Below are 7,790 nucleotides of genomic sequence, written 5' to 3'. Positions count from 1 at the left end.
TTTCTTTCTTTCTTTCTTTCTTTCTTTCTTTCTTTCTTTCTTTCTTTCTTTCTTTCTTTCTTTCTTTCTTTCTTTTTTTTAAGATTTTATTTATTTATTTGAGATAGAGAGAAAGCACAAGCAGGGAGAAGGATCAGAGGGAGAGGGAGAAGCAGGCTTCCTGTGGAGCAGGGACCCCGATGCGGGACTCGATCCCAGGACCCTGGGACCATGACCTGAGCCGAAGGCAGATGCTTAACGACCGAGCCACCCAGGCGCCCCTGTATTCCCTTATTTTCTTCAGCTTGCAAGAAAGTGCGTCCAAAGCTGTATTTGCTCACCCTATAGCCACACCCCTGTTTAACAACAGCAAGAGAAGGCCTATGATGTTGGGAGTGTCAATGGGGGTTTTATAATACCACATTCGTTGGCTTTCAGAAAGAGATCAATAAGATGGAAGCAAAAGTTACTGGGTAGGGTTTCTGGGGAAAGCTCTTCAAAGGAGGCTGACTCAGCGGGGAGGATGTCCTCTTACCCTTGCCCCTTTCTACTCTCTGCTGCCTGGAATGTGGACGTGATATCCGGAGCTGAAGTAACGAGTTTGGGATCATGAGGTGACCTCAAGGATGGAAGCCTCATGTTAACCATGGCAGAGAGCAGGATAGACGAGCCTGGGTCACTGATGGCTATGGAGCTGCTGTCTTCACCCCGGGCTAGACTTCTCTTTACACGAGAGGAAAATTTAACCTCCGTCTTATTCTAGCGACCGTGATTTTGGTTCTCTGTTACTTGTAGTCAGGTGCAATTCTTTTTTTTTTTTTTTAAAGATTTTATTTATTCATTTGTCAGAGAGCACAAGTAGGCAGAGTGGCAGGCAGATGGAGAGGGAGAAACAGGCTCTCCACCGAGCAGGGAGCTGGACGTGGGGCCCGATCCCAAGACCCCAGGATCATGACCAGAGCTGAAGGCAGTCGCTGAACGGACTGAGCCGCCCAGGCGCCCCAGTCAGGTGCAATTCTTAACTGACACCAAAGGCTTTGAGCACAACCGATGCATCCTTCCCACCTCTGTTCATGGGTGAAGAGGAGTTTGGTGTGGATGTCCCAGGATGTTGCTGGGTAACCGGACGGGGAGGAGGAGCCTGCTGTTTGCAGGCCAGGGGCCTTGTGTTGGCCTGGTCCTCTTTGCAGGAATGGACACACCCGGTGATTTCATCTCCTAGGACTGGAGGACGAGGTTGGGAGTGTTTGGTGCAGAGGTGCCCAGGGAGGGGAAGGGAAGGCAGGGATGGTGGAGAGGAGAGGGCGCTGGGGCTGAGACTTGTGAGCTGTTTCTGTGAGAGGTGGTGAGCCTCTGGCTGTGTCCCTTTGGGGCCTGGGTGACACGGGACAGCACAACCATGGGGTGGTCACAGAGCCTTGCATTTCTGCCCCAATCCCAGCCTGATCCTGACTCTGTAGGACCAGCAATCTGGGAACACCAGGGGCAGCCCTGATTGCTGGGGGGTGGAGGTGGGGTAGGGGGTGGGAGTGGGGTGCTGCTTTCCTGAAGGGCAGGCCAGCAGAAGCAGGGGATGCAAATAAGACAAGGCCAGGGTGGAAGACAGGTTTGGGCTTGTACCTGAGCATGCGTGCAACACTCCAGAGGGTGCTGAGACGGGCCGAGGCCCTATGGGTGTGCCACTGGGTGCTGAGAAGCTTGGCAGTTTAGATGTGGATGTGGAGAGACCTCATCCGTAGCCCCGGGAAGCCGAGCAGGTTATCCAGGGAGTTGGAATCTGATGAACTTAATTAACATCATAAATCCTGCTGGGCTCCCAGCGCTGCTGTAGCCTTCTCCTGACCTGGTGGAGACTTACCCCTTCACAGACCCGGTTTCAGCAACTGCTCCATAAACAATCTTGAAGTTCACTGTCCTCTTTGCCGTCCTGGAGCTCACCCTAAATTTTCTGTCTGTTCAGTATTTGCTTATTGAGTCAGCAATTCAGCCAGATGGATTTGAAGGCACATACAACTTTTTTTTTTTAGATAAAAATTACCTCTGTCTAAACAGCTCTGTCTGCAACCATCTGCCCAAAGGCTTCGTTCTCAGAACCATCCCTTTGCCAAAGGGAAAAAAAAAAAAGAAAAGAAAAGAAAAAGAAACATCCTTTTGCCAATTGATGCCCATAATAATGATCAAAAACATGTAGCAAGGATCAGAAGCATAACGGCCAATGTGTCTGCAGTTTGTAAAGCATAGCTGCTCGGGATTAGGTGGAGAGAGATTTTTAACCTTCATTTTGCAGATGGAGAATCAGAAGGAAGGTCTTATTTGCAGTGACGTGGACAGTAACTGATGGAGGATCCAGGTTCTTTTAATGTTGTCACACCATCTTCCAAGCTATTAGTATTGAGGGAAGATGGACCCATTTATTAGCCAAAATATTTGTTTAAAAGGAAAAAAGTGCTAGCCGATATGCAACTATCAACTCTGAGCCTGGCCCAGAGCCAAGTGCCTTCCCTATGTGATTTCACTTAATATGCACAACCTAGCATCCTTCCCTCCCACTTACACCTTCTAAAAACACTGGATTTTCTTGCTTTCCTTTTTTTTTAAAGATTTATTTGAGAGAGAGAGAGCAAGAGAGCGAGTGAGCATGAGCAGGGGGAGGGGCCAAGGGAGAAGCGGACTCCCACTGAGCAGGTCTCCATCCCAGGACCTCGAGATCATGACCTGAGCCCAAGGCAGACCGCTGAGTCACCCACGTGCCCCCAAATGCCAGATTTTCTTGGTAGGTATCCGCTCTGTTCCTCCCCAGCCCAAACACCTTCTAGCACACCTTGGCCAAAGTCGCTGGAACGTGTGGGGTGCACCCTCCTTGTTTCCACAAAAACCCCTTGTTGTCTGTTGCCCACAGTGTTACATCAATTAACAGCAAGCCCTGTGTGGGCAGGTGTGTGGCACTGGCAGAGGGAGGGCGCTCAGTGATGGCCCAGTTTCCAAGGAAGCCTGGCCCAGCAGCGGGGCCGGATTCAGGCCCCAGCTGGTTAGAGGCCCAGACAGAGAGCTCCAGCAGACCGCTGACAGCCTGAGCCAGGCTGCACTTCCGTTGTGCCCAGCCCTCCTTAGGTGGGAGGAGCAGGTCTGGAGGAAGGTGCTGGGACGTGGGAGGGGACTGAGGTTCTTCATTTTCCAGCCTTCAGTGGGTGCCGCTGCAGGGCCTTCCTGTGACCTGCAGGGGGCAGGGCAAGGATGGGAGGGTGGACTTCCTTGGGAGGAGAAGGGAAGTTGGTGGGTGGCCATGCAGCCTGGGGCTCTGTGCCTTGCAGCAAGGGGGTGAAGGAGAGGGGCCCCTGGGGAGGAGGCTAGAGGCTCAGCCACTTCACAAGGCAGGTCGGAGTTTTGCTCAGAGGCCTCAGAAATTCCATGCCGCTGCTGAGAGCCCAGGTTGGGGGGAACAGGCTAGCTCCCTACAGCTCCCAGTAGGAGATGGGAACTCAGTGTCTTCAACTGGAGAGTAGTAGTAGGGAACTGCCTTAAATGAGCATTTTGTAAACTGTGTTCCTTGGAGCTCAAGGTGTTTGTAAGGTATAATAGATGCTTTGTAAAAAGATTTTGTGATCGGCTATCTTCTTTCCTGCCTCTTGGAAGGTCATAAAGCCCACTCGTATATTAAAGGCTCTGAGAAGTCCTGCAGCACAACGCCTGTTTGACTCAGGGTTTCCCGCTGCATGCCCTTGAATACCTGCGGACTACCAGGATTCCCTGGAACGTGGTTTGGGAAACTGCACCGGACGCTGCCCACTCTGAGGCTGGACGTTCCCTTGGAGACAGGCCAGGCTTGTTACAGGAGGTGATTTATGAGCTGGAGAGCCAATTCATTAATTTGCAGGAAAGCCATATCTGCCTGCCTAATCGATCGATGGCAGCAATTTGCCGGAGGCGGTCCCTCCCAGTGGGGAGTTAAATGTGGAGGCCAGCAATGGCTTGGAAGTTCACTGGGGAAGCCCAAGGAGGAGAAAGGGGTGGATATTCTCTAGAAAGTCTGTTTCTTTTCCCAGCCAGGCAGTAGCTAAACAGACTCTTTGTGGCAAGATTTTCCTACATCTCTTTCTTCTGGGAACTCACGATGACCTGTGTGCAAAGAGCAATAGGAGCACCTACTACGCGTGAAGCACCTCACGGGTGTTGTCTTGGAGCCTGTGGTGGGTCTCCGGAGTCCGCATTTACAGATGAGGAATCTGGGAACAGGGAGACTTCTTCTTCCCTTGCAGCCTGGGGCAGGGCAGGGGCTCAAAGCTAGGTCTGTTGGATCCCAGGGCTCATGTGCAGCCCCGGTCCCGTGCCACTCAGGCCCTGGCTAGCCCCCCCTGTTCCCCCCACCCCTCCCCCACCCACCCCCAGCCTGGGAGACCCACCTTTCCTTTTAAAGCTGTTGCCACCTACTCTGCTTCTTAGGATTTCTCTTCGGGAGAGAGACTGCCCGATGCTTCCACTGGTACGGAGTTCCCAGGACCACTAGCTGCAGTTTGCTTTTACCTGTCACCTTCCCAGTCTTGCCTCAGGACCGCAGGTGTCAGGCCTCCTGCTTTCCGCCACAGTGTGGCCACGGCCTCCGTCCACCTCAGAACATCCTGCCGGCCTACTGCCCACACGGCGGGGTGCTGATTGAGTTACAAGTGAGTACTTTTTTGGTGCATTAGTAAGGTGTATGCAAGTGAGAGGAAGGATTTGACCCCATAAAAATTCAGGGTCCTGTTGCCTCAGTGAAATTTCCGGGGGTCCATTGATCTGGAGCACGTCAGGGTATTCCACCAGGTGAAAGACAGGGTGTTGTACCTCGGACCAGCTACCGCCAACAAGGATGGCGGGTTCCTTTCTTAAGTCTGGAGCCGCATACTCTACATTTGAGTCGGTTATGCCAGTCCACTTACTGAGTAGTAGGAAGGTGTCAGCTTTTTTTCTTTTTTTAAGATTTATTTATTTATGAGAGAGAGAGGGAGAGAGAGAGTGGGGGGGGAGGGGCAGAGGGAGAGACTCTCAAGCAGACTCCCTGCTGAGCATGGAGCCTGATGTGGGTCCTGATCCCACAACCCATGAGATCACCACCGGAGCCAAAACCAAGAGTCGGATGCTCAACTGACTGAACCCCCCCAGGCACCCCTGGAAGGTGCCAGTTTTGAGTGGAGACCAGATCAGGTCCAACCAGCCGGGACTGCCTTGCTAGTGGCTCCTCCTTTGGGCCTTAAGACTCAGCCGACCAATGATTCTCCGGGGTGTGTGCAGATCGAATGCTGCGTGGAGCGTCTCTGAGAAGCAGCCCCTGGCTGGCTGTGGGCCTGGTAGAGACTGAAGCCTGGGCACCAATGACCCTGCAGCTTGAGCTCCTGTCTCAGGTCCGGGTGGCCCGGAAACAGACTCTGGGGTGGGGTTTTTATTTTATTTTATTTTTTTAAAGATTTTATTTTTTATTTATTTGAGAGAGAGAGTGAGAGAGAGAGAGCACAAGAGGGGGTAGAGTCAGAGGGAGGAGCAGACTCGCTGCTGAGCAGGGAGCCCGATGTGGGACTCGATTCCGGAACTCCGGGATCATGACCTGAGCAGAAGGCAGTCGCTTAACCAACTGAGCCACCCAGGCGCCCTGGGGTGGGGATTTGTGGGCAGGAGTTTTCTTGGGGGGCTGCCCGTGGGGATCACTCCTGTAGGGGAGCGAAAGGGATGGAACTGGGTGGAGGGAGATGTTGAACTGCCGCTGCAGAGGGCTCCGCCAATCCAAAGGTGGCTCCAGACAGCTCCCGAATTGGCTGCAGGCTTCCTCTGGCGGGGGCGGGGTTACATCCTGGGGGGCGGGGCAGCTCCCTGCTGAGGGCCAGTCCTGGGTGAGCCATCACGGCACCCGGGAAGGAGGGTATCAGTCCTGAAGGCGGGTGCCTCACTGAACACCTCAAGGGTCCTCGAGAGCATCCAATCAGAAACTGGTTGTTATCGGAGCCCCCCCGGAAGTGGTGGTAGCATCTGTCATCGATGGGAATATGCTGGGGCACGAGGAGGTGCATGAGCAGATGGCTCAGGTCGCTTTGACCCTGACCCCCGGTGCAGTCTCCCCTGGTGCACACCTGGCCCTGTGCACACCTGATGGGGGAGAAGACATCGTGGGCCTGACTCAGGTGCTTCGGCACAGTTTCTTGGCCTTGACTGGAAGCGATGGCTGCAGCCTGCCGGCCCTTTCCAGTGGGCTGGAGTGACCGAGAGGTCACTGGTGAAGGGAAACCCTTCGGTGGGCAAACGTTCGAACACACCATTGGGCTTTCTGCTTTGTTTGGACTGACGGGAAGACCAGAGCTCGGGATCAACAGTAATTTACGGGCAGTTCCTCACGGTTTTGCTCAGGGGTGGGCAGAGGAGAGCCCCCAGGTCAAATCTGGCCACAGTCTGATTTTTTAAGTCGAGTTTTCTCGGAACACAGCCATACCCATCCGTTTGCTTACTCTCTATGCTGCTTTCATGTTGAACGACACGTGACAGAGAGGTGTGACAGGGGACACAGGGCTCACAAAGGCGTACGTATTTATAAACTCGGTAGAAAAAGTCTGCTGACCCCTCGTTTAGCTGAATGGTCAGAGATTTGGAAAGAACAGGATTGGTAAGTGGGAGGCAGAGGTGACAAAGTGGTGTGAGTAGAGACATCAGTGGTGGGCATTCTCAGAACAGACATACACTGTGAAGACGCTCATTTCTGATGTGAATGCTCCCCAAAGGGCATCCCCACGGCGGAGGAGGCTCTTAATAGTCAGGTGGACAAAATGACAAGGGCGTGAAGGAAAGGAATTTCTCTGTGAATGTCGGCTGGCTTCTTGCCCCAGCCAGCCCAGCCAGCCCCAGCGCTTGCTCAATGAGTCCACGTTTAAAGCGGCCATTGTGGCCAAGATAGAGGTTATCTAGGGGCAAAGGAAGCAGAGTGCTCTTCCTTCCATCAACAGAGTACCGCCAGGGACCAGGCACCATTATCTGTGGACCCTGGGTGCCTTATTCACCGGCATGGTTCCACACTGCTTCTGATCAAGGAATTCATTTCACGGCAAAAGAAGTATGGAGGTGACCTTTGCTCATTGCCATTCTCTGGTCTCACTAAATACCTCACTAGCCACAAGCCGCTGACCCAACAGAACGGTGGAATGGTCTACCGAAGGCTTGCTTAGGATGCTAGTTGGGAGGCAGCACCTTGAAAGGATGGAGGTCTATGGTACAGGTTACAGTGTATGCTTTGAACCCATGGCTGATTCATGGTGTTGCTTCACCATGGCCAGAACATACGGGTCCAGGAGTCAAGAGCTGGAACGAGAGTGGCTTCTTTCCTTCCACCTAATACCCCACTCACAGAGTTTCTGCTTCTCCTCCCAGCAGCTTTGGACTCCACTGGTTTGGAGATTTTAGTTCCCACAGGCAAAGAAGGGGGTTACTCATTGCTGGAGTTACTGATCCCAGTTATCAAGGGAAATGGACTTCCTGCTCTGGCATGCACATTTTCTTCCATCTTCTCTCTCCCTCTTTCCCTATCTTATCATTTTGTTATTTTATGCAAACTGGAGGTGAACTTTACAACCTAGGTAGCGGAAGTTTCAGATGGGATGGTAACTGAATTTGGGGAGTCACTCACATGTCCTGGGTGTGGGTGGGCTGCTTGTCTCCCAGGATGGATGCCATGACCATTGGGGCTTTGTATCTTCTCCTTTTGGGGAGAAGGTGAGAGTCTTTGTACGAAGGACGGTTTCATCTTGTTATGTTAGCGGGGTTCTTTCTGTGGTTGTGCAGAAGTTCAAAACTGTGTA

Source organism: Callorhinus ursinus, unplaced genomic scaffold, assembly GCF_003265705.2.
Source record: "Callorhinus ursinus isolate GAN/ISIS: 27379988/994484 unplaced genomic scaffold, GSC_fseal_2.0 scaffold51, whole genome shotgun sequence".
In the NCBI taxonomy this organism is placed as follows: domain Eukaryota; kingdom Metazoa; phylum Chordata; class Mammalia; order Carnivora; family Otariidae; genus Callorhinus; species Callorhinus ursinus.
The sequence above is the reverse complement of the archived record's forward strand: the minus strand, read 5'-3'. Positions refer to the sequence as shown.